Consider the following 13590-nt stretch of genomic DNA (forward strand, 5'->3'; position numbering starts at 1 on the left):
TCACTATTTTCAAATATAACCACTGAAACCATTATTTTTGTAATTTTTGCGTTAATTCAAGCAAATGTAACGATATTCATTCAACAAACTGTTAAAATTCAATTTTAAATAAGAAATCGTTGTCACGGATTTTGTATCTTGAAGAAAAAAATCATGCGATTTTTTCGGTACACTTTTGAATGCATTTTTTTCTGGAGAAATGTTTGACCGAATTCAGCTTAATTCCTTATAAAACACTCATTGAAAGTGATTTCATCTCGATTGAACAATAATTAAAAATTTACCTCGATTTTTAATAACATTTTCAAAATCGACGTTTCACGGCCAAAGAAGCATACTTTGAGTATTTCTTCACTATTTTCAAATATGTTCACTGAAAGCATTATTTTTATACTTTTTGCTTTAATTCAAGCAAATGTAACGATATTCAATCAAAAAACTGTTAAAATTAAATTTTTCAATAAGAAATCGTTGTCACGGATTTTGTATCTTGAAGAAGAAAAACATGCGATTTTTTCGGTACTTTTTTGAATGCATTTTTTTCTGGAGAAATTTTTGACCGAATTCAGCTTAATTCCCTATAAAACACTCAATAAAAGTGATTTCATCTCGATTGAACAATAAATAAAAATGTACCTCGATTTTTAATAACATTTTCAAAATCGACGTAACTCGGCCTAAGAAAAACATTTTGAGTATTTGTTCACTATTTTCAAATATAACCACTGAAACCATTATTTTTATACTTTTTGCTTTAATTCAAGCAAATGTAACGATATTTAATCAAAAAACTGTTAAAATTCAATTTTTCAATAAGAAATCGTTGTCACGGATTTTGTAATTTGAAGAAGAAAAACATGCGATTTTTTCGGTACTTTTTTGAATGCATTTTTTTCTGGAGAAATTTTTGACTTAATTCAGCTTAATTCCCTATAAAACACTCATTGAAAGTGATTTCATCTCGATTGAACAATAAATAAAAATGTACCTCGATTTTTAATAACATTTTCAAAATCGACGTAACTCGGCCTAAGAAAAACATTTTGAGTATTTGTTCACTATTTTCAAATATAACCACTGAAACCATTATTTTTGTAATTTTTGCGTTAATTCAAGCAAATGTAACGATATTCATTCAAAAAACTGTTAAAATTCAATTTTAAATAAGAAATCGTTGTCACGAATTTTGTATCTTGAAGAAAAAAAACATGCGATTTTTTCGGTACTTTTTTGAATGCATTTTTTTCTGGAGAAATTTTTGACCGAATTCAGCTTAATTCCCTATAAAACACTCATTAAAAGTGATTTCATCTCGATTGAACAATAATTAAAAATGTACCTCGATTTTTAATAACATTTTAAAAATCGACGTTTCACCGCCAACGAAGCATATTTTGAGTATTCCTTCACTATTTACAAATATATTCACTGAAACCATTATTTTTATACTTTTTGCTTTAATTCAAGCAAATGTAACGATATTCATTCAAAAAACTGTTAAAATTCAATTTTTCAATAAGAAATCGTTGTCACGGATTTTGTATCTTGAAGAAGAAAAACATGCGATTTTTTCGGTACACTTTTGAATGCATTTTTTTCTGGAGAAATGTTTGACCGAATTCAGCTTAATTCCCTATAAAACACTCATTGAAAGTGATTTCATCTCGATTGAACAATAATTAAAAATTTACCTCGATTTTTAATAACATTTTCAAAATCGACGTTTCACGGCCAAAGAAGCATACTTTGAGTATTTCTTCACTATTTTCAAATATATTCATTGAAACCATTATTTTTATACTTTTTGCGTTAATTCAAGCAAATGTAACGATATTCATTCAACAAACTGTTAAAATTCAATTTTAAATAAGAAATCGTTGTCACGGATTTTGTATCTTGAAGAAGAAAAACATGCGATTTTTTCGGTACTTTTTTGAATGCATTTTTTTCTGGAGAAATTTTTGACCGAATTCAGCTTAATTCCCTATAAAACACTCATTTAAAGTGATTTCATCTCGATTGAACAATAAATAAAAATGTACCTCGATTTTTAATAACATTTTCAAAATCGACGTAACTCGGCCTAAGAAAAACATTTTGAGTATTTGTTCACTGTTTTCAAATATAACCACTGAAACCATTATTTTTGTAATTTTTGCGTTAATTCAAGCAAATGTAACGATATTCATTCAACAAACTGTTAAAATTCAATTTTAAATAAGAAATCGTTGTCACGGATTTTGTATCTTGAAGAAAAAAATCATGCGATTTTTTCGGTACACTTTTGAATGCATTTTTTTCTGGAGAAATGTTTGACCGAATTCAGCTTAATTCCTTATAAAACACTCATTGAAAGTGATTTCATCTCGATTGAACAATAATTAAAAATTTACCTCGATTTTTAATAACATTTTCAAAATCGACGTTTCACGGCCAAAGAAGCATACTTTGAGTATTTCTTCACTATTTTCAAATATGTTCACTGAAAGCATTATTTTTATACTTTTTGCTTTAATTCAAGCAAATGTAACGATATTCAATCAAAAAACTGTTAAAATTAAATTTTTCAATAAGAAATCGTTGTCACGGATTTTGTATCTTGAAGAAGAAAAACATGCGATTTTTTCGGTACTTTTTTGAATGCATTTTTTTCTGGAGAAATTTTTGACCGAATTCAGCTTAATTCCCTATAAAACACTCAATAAAAGTGATTTCATCTCGATTGAACAATAAATAAAAATGTACCTCGATTTTTAATAACATTTTCAAAATCGACGTAACTCGGCCTAAGAAAAACATTTTGAGTATTTGTTCACTATTTTCAAATATAACCACTGAAACCATTGTTTTTATACTTTTTGCTTTAATTCAAGCAAATGTAACGATATTTAATCAAAAAACTGTTAAAATTCAATTTTTCAATAAGAAATCGTTGTCACGGATTTTGTAATTTGAAGAAGAAAAACATGCGATTTTTTCGGTACTTTTTTGAATGCATTTTTTTCTGGAGAAATTTTTGACTTAATTCAGCTTAATTCCCTATAAAACACTCATTGAAAGTGATATCATCTCGATTGAACAATAAATAAAAATGTACCTCGATTTTTAATAACATTTTCAAAATCGACGTAACTCGGCCTAAGAAAAACATTTTGAGTATTTGTTCACTATTTTCAAATATAACCACTGAAACCATTATTTTTGTAATTTTTGCGTTAATTCAAGCAAATGTAACGATATTCATTCAACAAACTGTTAAAATTCAATTTTAAATAAGAAATCGTTGTCACGAATTTTGTATCTTGAAGAAAAAAAACATGCGATTTTTTCGGTACTTTTTTGAATGCATTTTTTTCTGGAGAAATTTTTGACCGAATTCAGCTTAATTCCCTATAAAACACTCATTAAAAGTGATTTCATCTCGATTGAACAATAATTAAAAATGTACCTCGATTTTTAATAACATTTTAAAAATCGACGTTTCACCGCCAACGAAGCATATTTTGAGTATTCCTTCACTATTTACAAATATATTCACTGAAACCATTATTTTTATACTTTTTGCTTTAATTCAAGCAAATGTAACGATATTCATTCAAAAAACTGTTAAAATTCAATTTTTCAATAAGAAATCGTTGTCACGGATTTTGTATCTTGAAGAAGAAAAACATGCGATTTTTTCGGAACACTTTTGAATGCATTTTTTTCTGGAGAAATGTTTGACCGAATTCAGCTTAATTCCCTATAAAACACTCATTGAAAGTGATTTCATCTCGATTGAACAATAATTAAAAATTTACCTCGATTTTTAATAACATTTTCAAAATCGACGTTTCACGGCCAAAGAAGCATACTTTGAGTATTTCTTCACTATTTTCAAATATATTCATTGAAACCATTATTTTTATACTTTTTGCGTTAATTCAAGCAAATGTAACGATATTCATTCAACAAACTGTTAAAATTCAATTTTAAATAAGAAATCGTTGTCACGGATTTTGTATCTTGAAGAAGAAAAACATGCGATTTTTTCGGTACTTTTTTGAATGCATTTTTTTCTGGAGAAATTTTTGACCGAATTCAGCTTAATTCCCTATAAAACACTCATTTAAAGTGATTTCATCTCGATTGAACAATAAATAAAAATGTACCTCGATTTTTAATAACATTTTCAAAATCGACGTAACTCGGCCTAAGAAAAACATTTTGAGTATTTGTTCACTGTTTTCAAATATAACCACTGAAACCATTATTTTTGTAATTTTTGCGTTAATTCAAGCAAATGTAACGATATTCATTCAACAAACTGTTAAAATTCAATTTTAAATAAGAAATCGTTGTCACGGATTTTGTATCTTGAAGAAAAAAAACATGCGATTTTTTCGGTACACTTTTGAATGCATTTTTTTCTGGAGAAATGTTTGACCGAATTCAGCTTAATTCCCTATAAAACACTCATTGAAAGTGATTTCATCTCGATTGAACAATAATTAAAAATTTACCTCGATTTTTAATAACATTTTAAAAATCGACGTTTCACCGCCAACGAAGCATATATTGAGTATTTCTTCACTATTTACAAATATAACCACTGAAACCATTATTTTTATACTTTTGGCTTTAATTCAAGCAAATGTAACGATATTCATTCAAAAAACTGTTAAAATTCAATTTTTCAATAAGAAATCGTTGTCACGGATTTTGTATCTTGAAGAAAAAAAACATGCGATTTTTTCGGTACTTTTTTGAATGCATTTTTTTCTGGAGAAATTTTTGACCGAATTCAGCTTAATTCCCTATAAAACACTCATTAAAAGTGATTTCATCTCGATTGAACAATAATTAAAAATGTACCTCGATTTTTAATAACATTTTAAAAATCGACGTTTCACCGCCAACGAAGCATATTTTGAGTATTTCTTCACTATTTACAAATATATTCACTGAAACCATTATTTTTATACTTTTTGCTTTAATTCAAGCAAATGTAACGATATTCAATCAAAAAAACTTTTAAAATTCAATTTTTCAATAAGAAATCGTTGTCACGGATTTTGTATCTTGAAGAAGAAAAACATGCGATTTTTTCGGTACTTTTTTGAATGCATTTTTTTCTGGAGAAATTTTTGACTTAATTCAGCTTAATTCCCTATAAAACACTCATTGAAAGTGATTTAATCTCGATTGAACAAAAAATAAAAATGTACCTCGATTTTTAATAACATTTTCAAAATCGACGTAACTCGGCCTAAGAAAAACATTTTGAGTATTTGTTCACTATTTTCAAATATAACCACTGAAACCATTATTTTTATACTTTTTGCTTTAATTCAAGCAAATGTAACGATATTTAATCAAAAAACTGTTAAAATTCAATTTTTCAATAAGAAATCGTTGTCACGGATTTTGTAATTTGAAGAAGAAAAACATGCGATTTTTTCGGTACTTTTTTGAATGCATTTTTTTCTGGAGAAATTTTTGACTTAATTCAGCTTAATTCCCTATAAAACACTCATTGAAAGTGATTTCATCTCGATTGAACAATAAATAAAAATGTACCTCGATTTTTAATAACATTTTCAAAATCGACGTAACTCGGCCTAAGAAAAACATTTTGAGTATTTGTTCACTATTTTCAAATATAACCACTGAAACCATTATTTTTGTAATTTTTACGTTAATTCAAGCAAATGTAACGATATTCATTCAACAAACTGTTAAAATTCAATTTTAAATAAGAAATCGTTGTCACGGATTTTGTATCTTGAAGAAAAAAAACATGCGATTTTTTCGGTACACTTTTGAATGCATTTTTTTCTGGAGAAATGTTTGACCGAATTCAGCTTAATTCCCTATAAAACACTCATTGAAAGTGATTTCATCTCGATTGAACAATAATTAAAAATTTACCTCGATTTTTAATAACATTTTAAAAATCGACGTTTCACCGCCAACGAAGCATATATTGAGTATTTCTTCACTATTTACAAATATAACCACTGAAACCATTATTTTTATACTTTTGGCTTTAATTCAAGCAAATGTAACGATATTCATTCAAAAAACTGTTAAAATTCAATTTTTCAATAAGAAATCGTTGTCACGGATTTTGTATCTTGAAGAAAAAAAACATGCGATTTTTTCGGTACTTTTTTGAATGCATTTTTTTCTGGAGAAATTTTTGACCGAATTCAGCTTAATTCCCTATAAAACACTCATTAAAAGTGATTTCATCTCGATTGAACAATAATTAAAAATGTACCTCGATTTTTAATAACATTTTAAAAATCGACGTTTCACCGCCAACGAAGCATATTTTGAGTATTTCTTCACTATTTACAAATATATTCACTGAAACCATTATTTTTATACTTTTTGCTTTAATTCAAGCAAATGTAACGATATTCAATCAAAAAACTTTTAAAATTCAATTTTTCAATAAGAAATCGTTGTCACGGATTTTGTATCTTGAAGAAGAAAAACATGCGATTTTTTCGGTACTTTTTTGAATGCATTTTTTTCTGGAGAAATTTTTGACTTAATTCAGCTTAATTCCCTATAAAACACTCATTGAAAGTGATTTAATCTCGATTGAACAAAAAATAAAAATGTACCTCGATTTTTAATAACATTTTCAAAATCGACGTAACTCGGCCTAAGAAAAACATTTTGAGTATTTGTTCACTATTTTCAAATATAACCACTGAAACCATTATTTTTATACTTTTTGCTTTAATTCAAGCAAATGTAACGATATTTAATCAAAAAACTGTTAAAATTCAATTTTTCAATAAGAAATCGTTGTCACGGATTTTGTAATTTGAAGAAGAAAAACATGCGATTTTTTCGGTACTTTTTTGAATGCATTTTTTTCTGGAGAAATTTTTGACTTAATTCAGCTTAATTCCCTATAAAACACTCATTGAAAGTGATTTCATCTCGATTGAACAATAAATAAAAATGTACCTCGATTTTTAATAACATTTTCAAAATCGACGTAACTCGGCCTAAGAAAAACATTTTGAGTATTTGTTCACTATTTTCAAATATAACCACTGAAACCATTATTTTTGTAATTTTTGCGTTAATTCAAGCAAATGTAACGATATTCATTCAACAAACTGTTAAAATTCAATTTTAAATAAGAAATCGTTGTCACGGATTTTGTATCTTGAAGAAAAAAAACATGCGATTTTTTCGGTACACTTTTGAATGCATTTTTTTCTGGAGAAATGTTTGACCGAATTCAGCTTAATTCCCTATAAAACACTCATTGAAAGTGATTTCATCTCGATTGAACAATAATTAAAAATTTACCTCGATTTTTAATAACATTTTAAAAATCGACGTTTCACCGCCAACGAAGCATATATTGAGTATTTCTTCACTATTTACAAATATAACCACTGAAACCATTATTTTTATACTTTTGGCTTTAATTCAAGCAAATGTAACGATATTCATTCAAAAAACTGTTAAAATTCAATTTTTCAATAAGAAATCGTTGTCACGGATTTTGTATCTTGAAGAAAAAAAACATGCGATTTTTTCGGTACTTTTTTGAATGCATTTTTTTCTGGAGAAATTTTTGACTGAATTCTGCTTAATTCCCTATAAAACACTCATTAAAAGTGATTTCATCTCGATTGAACAATAATTAAAAATGTACCTCGATTTTTAATAACATTTTAAAAATCGACGTTTCACCGCCAACGAAGCATATTTTGAGTATTTCTTCACTATTTACAAATATATTCACTGAAACCATTATTTTTATACTTTTTGCTTTAATTCAAGCAAATGTAACGATATTCAATCAAAAAAACTTTTAAAATTCAATTTTTCAATAAGAAATCGTTGTCACGGATTTTGTATCTTGAAGAAGCAAAACATGCGATTTTTTCGGTACTTTTTTGAATGCATTTTTTTCTGGAGAAATTTTTGACTTAATTCAGCTTAATTCCCTATAAAACACTCATTGAAAGTGATTTCATCTCGATTGAACAAAAAATAAAAATGTACCTCGATTTTTAATAACATTTTCAAAATCGACGTAACTCGGCCTAAGAAAAACATTTTGAGTATTTGTTCACTATTTTCAAATATAACCACTGAAACCATTATTTTTGTAATTTTTGCGTTAATTCAAGCAAATGTAACGATATTCATTCAACAAACTGTTAAAATTCAATTTTAAATAAGAAATCGTTGTCACGGATTTTGTATCTTGAAGAAAAAAACATGCGATTTTTTCGGTACACTTTTGAATGCATTTTTTTCTGGAGAAATGTTTGACCGAATTCAGCTTAATTCCTTATAAAACACTCATTGAAAGTGATTTCATCTCGATTGAACAATAATTAAAAATTTACCTCGATTTTTAATAACATTTTCAAAATCGACGTTTCACGGCCAAAGAAGCATACTTTGAGTATTTCTTCACTATTTTCAAATATGTTCACTGAAAGCATTATTTTTATACTTTTTGCTTTAATTCAAGCAAATGTAACGATATTCAATCAAAAAACTGTTAAAATTCAATTTTTCAATAAGAAATCGTTGTCACGGATTTTGTATCTTGAAGAAGAAAAACATGCGATTTTTTCGGTACTTTTTTGAATGCATTTTTTTCTGGAGATATTTTTGACCGAATTCAGCTTAATTCCCTATAAAACACTCATTAAAAGTGATTTCATCTCGATTGAACAATAAATAAAAATGTACCTCGATTTTTAATAACATTTTCAAAATCGACGTTTCACGGCCAAAGAAGCATATTTTGAGTATTTCTTCACTATTTTCAAATATATTCATTGAAACCATTATTTTTATACTTTTTGCGTTAATTCAAGCAAATGTAACGATATTCATTCAACAAACTGTTAAAATTCAATTTTAAATAAGAAATCGTTGTCACGGATTTTGTATCTTGAAGAAGAAAAACATGCGATTTTTTCGGTACTTTTTTGAATGCATTTTTTTCTGGAGAAATTTTTGACCGAATTCAGCTTAATTCCCTATAAAACACTCATTAAAAGTGATTTCATCTCGATTGAACAATAAATAAAAATGTACCTCGATTTTTAATAACATTTTCAAAATCGACGTAACTCGGCCTAAGAAAAACATTTTCAGTATTTGTTCACTGTTTTCAAATATAACCACTGAAACCATTATTTTTGTAATTTTTGCGTTAATTCAAGCAAATGTAACGATATTCATTCAACAAACTGTTAAAATTCAATTTTAAATAAGAAATCGTTGTCACGGATTTTGTATCTTGAAGAAAAAAAACATGCGATTTTTTCGGTACACTTTTGAATGCATTTTTTTCTGGAGAAATGTTTGACCGAATTCAGCTTAATTCCCTATAAAACACTCATTGAAAGTGATTTCATCTCGATTGAACAATAATTAAAAATTTACCTCGATTTTTAATAACATTTTTAAAATCGACGTTTCACCGCCAACGAAGCATATATTGAGTATTTCTTCACTATTTACAAATATAACCACTGAAACCATTATTTTTATACTTTTGGCTTTAATTCAAGCAAATGTAACGATATTCATTCAAAAAACTGTTAAAATTCAATTTTTCAATAAGAAATCGTTGTCACGGATTTTGTATCTTGAAGAAGAAAAACATGCGATTTTTTCGGTACACTTTTGAATGCATTTTTTTCTGGAGAAATGTTTGACCGAATTCAGCTTAATTCCCTATAAAACACTCATTAAAAGTGATTTCATCTCGATTGAACAATAATTAAAAATGTACCTCGATTTTTAATAACATTTTAAAAATCGACGTTTCACCGCCAACGAAGCATATTTTGAGTATTTCTTCACTATTTACAAATATATTCACTGAAACCATTATTTTTATACTTTTTGCTTTAATTCAAGCAAATGTAACGATATTCAATCAAAAAAACTGTTAAAATTAAATTTTTCAATAAGAAATCGTTGTCACGGATTTTGTATCTTGAAGAAGAAAAACATGCGATTTTTTCGGTACTTTTTTGAATGCATTTTTTTCTGGAGAAATTTTTGACTTAATTCAGCTTAATTCCCTATAAAACACTCTTTGAAAGTGATTTCATCTCGATTGAACAAAAAATAAAAATGTACCTCGATTTTTAATAACATTTTCAAAATCGACGTAACTCGGCCTAAGAAAAACATTTTGAGTATTTGTTCACTATTTTCAAATATAACCACTGAAACCATTATTTTTATACTTTTTGCTTTAATTCAAGCAAATGTAACGATATTTAATCAAAAAACTGTTAAAATTCAATTTTTCAATAAGAAATCGTTGTCACGGATTTTGTAATTTGAAGAAGAAAAACATGCGATTTTTTCGGTACTTTTTTGAATGCATTTTTTTCTGGAGAAATTTTTGACTTAATTCAGCTTAATTCCCTATAAAACACTCATTGAAAGTGATTTCATCTCGATTGAACAATAAATAAAAATGTACCTCGATTTTTAATAACATTTTCAAAATCGACGTAACTCGGCCTAAGAAAAACATTTTGAGTATTTGTTCACTATTTTCAAATATAACCACTGAAACCATTATTTTTGTAATTTTTACGTTAATTCAAGCAAATGTAACGATATTCATTCAACAAACTGTTAAAATTCAATTTTAAATAAGAAATCGTTGTCACGGATTTTGTATCTTGAAGAAAAAAAACATGCGATTTTTTCGGTACACTTTTGAATGCATTTTTTTCTGGAGAAATGTTTGACCGAATTCAGCTTAATTCCCTATAAAACACTCATTGAAAGTGATTTCATCTCGATTGAACAATAATTAAAAATTTACCTCGATTTTTAATAACATTTTAAAAATCGACGTTTCACCGCCAACGAAGCATATATTGAGTATTTCTTCACTATTTACAAATATAACCACTGAAACCATTATTTTTATACTTTTGGCTTTAATTCAAGCAAATGTAACGATATTCATTCAAAAAACTGTTAAAATTCAATTTTTCAATAAGAAATCGTTGTCACGGATTTTGTATCTTGAAGAAAAAAAACATGCGATTTTTTCGGTACTTTTTTGAATGCATTTTTTTCTGGAGAAATTTTTGACCGAATTCAGCTTAATTCCCTATAAAACACTCATTAAAAGTGATTTCATCTCGATTGAACAATAATTAAAAATGTACCTCGATTTTTAATAACATTTTAAAAATCGACGTTTCACCGCCAACGAAGCATATTTTGAGTATTTCTTCACTATTTACAAATATATTCACTGAAACCATTATTTTTATACTTTTTGCTTTAATTCAAGCAAATGTAACGATATTCAATCAAAAAACTTTTAAAATTCAATTTTTCAATAAGAAATCGTTGTCACGGATTTTGTATCTTGAAGAAGAAAAACATGCGATTTTTTCGGTACTTTTTTGAATGCATTTTTTTCTGGAGAAATTTTTGACTTAATTCAGCTTAATTCCCTATAAAACACTCATTGAAAGTGATTTAATCTCGATTGAACAAAAAATAAAAATGTACCTCGATTTTTAATAACATTTTCAAAATCGACGTAACTCGGCCTAAGAAAAACATTTTGAGTATTTGTTCACTATTTTCAAATATAACCACTGAAACCATTATTTTTATACTTTTTGCTTTAATTCAAGCAAATGTAACGATATTTAATCAAAAAACTGTTAAAATTCAATTTTTCAATATGAAATCGTTGTCACGGATTTTGTAATTTGAAGAAGAAAAACATGCGATTTTTTCGGTACTTTTTTGAATGCATTTTTTTCTGGAGAAATTTTTGACTTAATTCAGCTTAATTCCCTATAAAACACTCATTGAAAGTGATTTCATCTCGATTGAACAATAAATAAAAATGTACCTCGATTTTTAATAACATTTTCAAAATCGACGTAACTCGGCCTAAGAAAAACATTTTGAGTATTTCTTCACTATTTACAAATATATTCACTGAAACCATTATTTTTATACTTTTTGCTTTAATTCAAGCAAATGTAACGATATTCAATCAAAAAACTTTTAAAATTCAATTTTTCAATAAGAAATCGTTGTCACGGATTTTGTATCTTGAAGAAGAAAAACATGCGATTTTTTCGGTACTTTTTTGAATGCATTTTTTTCTGGAGAAATTTTTGACTTAATTCAGCTTAATTCCCTATAAAACACTCATTGAAAGTGATTTAATCTCGATTGAACAAAAAATAAAAATGTACCTCGATTTTTAATAACATTTTCAAAATCGACGTAACTCGGCCTAAGAAAAACATTTTGAGTATTTGTTCACTATTTTCAAATATAACCACTGAAACCATTATTTTTGTAATTTTTACGTTAATTCAAGCAAATGTAACGATATTCATTCAACAAACTGTTAAAATTCAATTTTAAATAAGAAATCGTTGTCACGGATTTTGTATCTTGAACAAAAAAAACATGCGATTTTTTCGGTACACTTTTGAATGCATTTTTTTCTGGAGAAATGTTTGACCGAATTCAGCTTAATTCCCTATAAAACACTCATTGAAAGTGATTTCATCTCGATTGAACAATAATTAAAAATTTACCTCGATTTTTAATAACATTTTAAAAATCGACGTTTCACCGCCAACGAAGCATATATTGAGTATTTCTTCACTATTTACAAATATAACCACTGAAACCATTATTTTTATACTTTTGGCTTTAATTCAAGCAAATGTAACGATATTCATTCAAAAAACTGTTAAAATTCAATTTTTCAATAAGAAATCGTTGTCACGGATTTTGTATCTTGAAGAAAAAAAACATGCGATTTTTTCGGTACTTTTTTGAATGCATTTTTTTCTGGAGAAATTATTGACCGAATTCAGCTTAATTCCCTATAAAACACTCATTAAAAGTGATTTCATCTCGATTGAACAATAATTAAAAATGTACCTCGATTTTTAATAACATTTTAAAAATCGACGTTTCACCGCCAACGAAGCATATTTTGAGTATTTCTTCACTATTTACAAATATATTCACTGAAACCATTATTTTTATACTTTTTGCTTTAATTCAAGCAAATGTAACGATATTCAATCAAAAAACTTTTAAAATTCAATTTTTCAATAAGAAATCGTTGTCACGGATTTTGTATCTTGAAGAAGAAAAACATGCGATTTTTTCGGTACTTTTTTGAATGCATTTTTTTCTGGAGAAATTTTTGACTTAATTCAGCTTAATTCCCTATAAAACACTCATTGAAAGTGATTTAATCTCGATTGAACAAAAAATAAAAATGTACCTCTATTTTTAATAACATTTTCAAAATCGACGTAACTCGGCCTAAGAAAAACATTTTGAGTATTTGTTCACTATTTTCAAATATAACCACTGAAACCATTATTTTTATACTTTTTGCTTTAATTCAAGCAAATGTAACGATATTTAATCAAAAAACTGTTAAAATTCAATTTTTCAATAAGAAATCGTTGTCACGGATTTTGTAATTTGAAGAAGAAAAACATGCGATTTTTTCGGTACTTTTTTGAATGCATTTTTTTCTGGAGAAATTTTTGACTTAATTCAGCTTAATTC

Source organism: Phalangium opilio, unplaced genomic scaffold, assembly GCF_054372755.1.
Source record: "Phalangium opilio isolate 3A_F unplaced genomic scaffold, DU_Popi_V2 ptg000329l_1, whole genome shotgun sequence".
NCBI lineage: Eukaryota > Metazoa > Arthropoda > Arachnida > Opiliones > Phalangiidae > Phalangium > Phalangium opilio.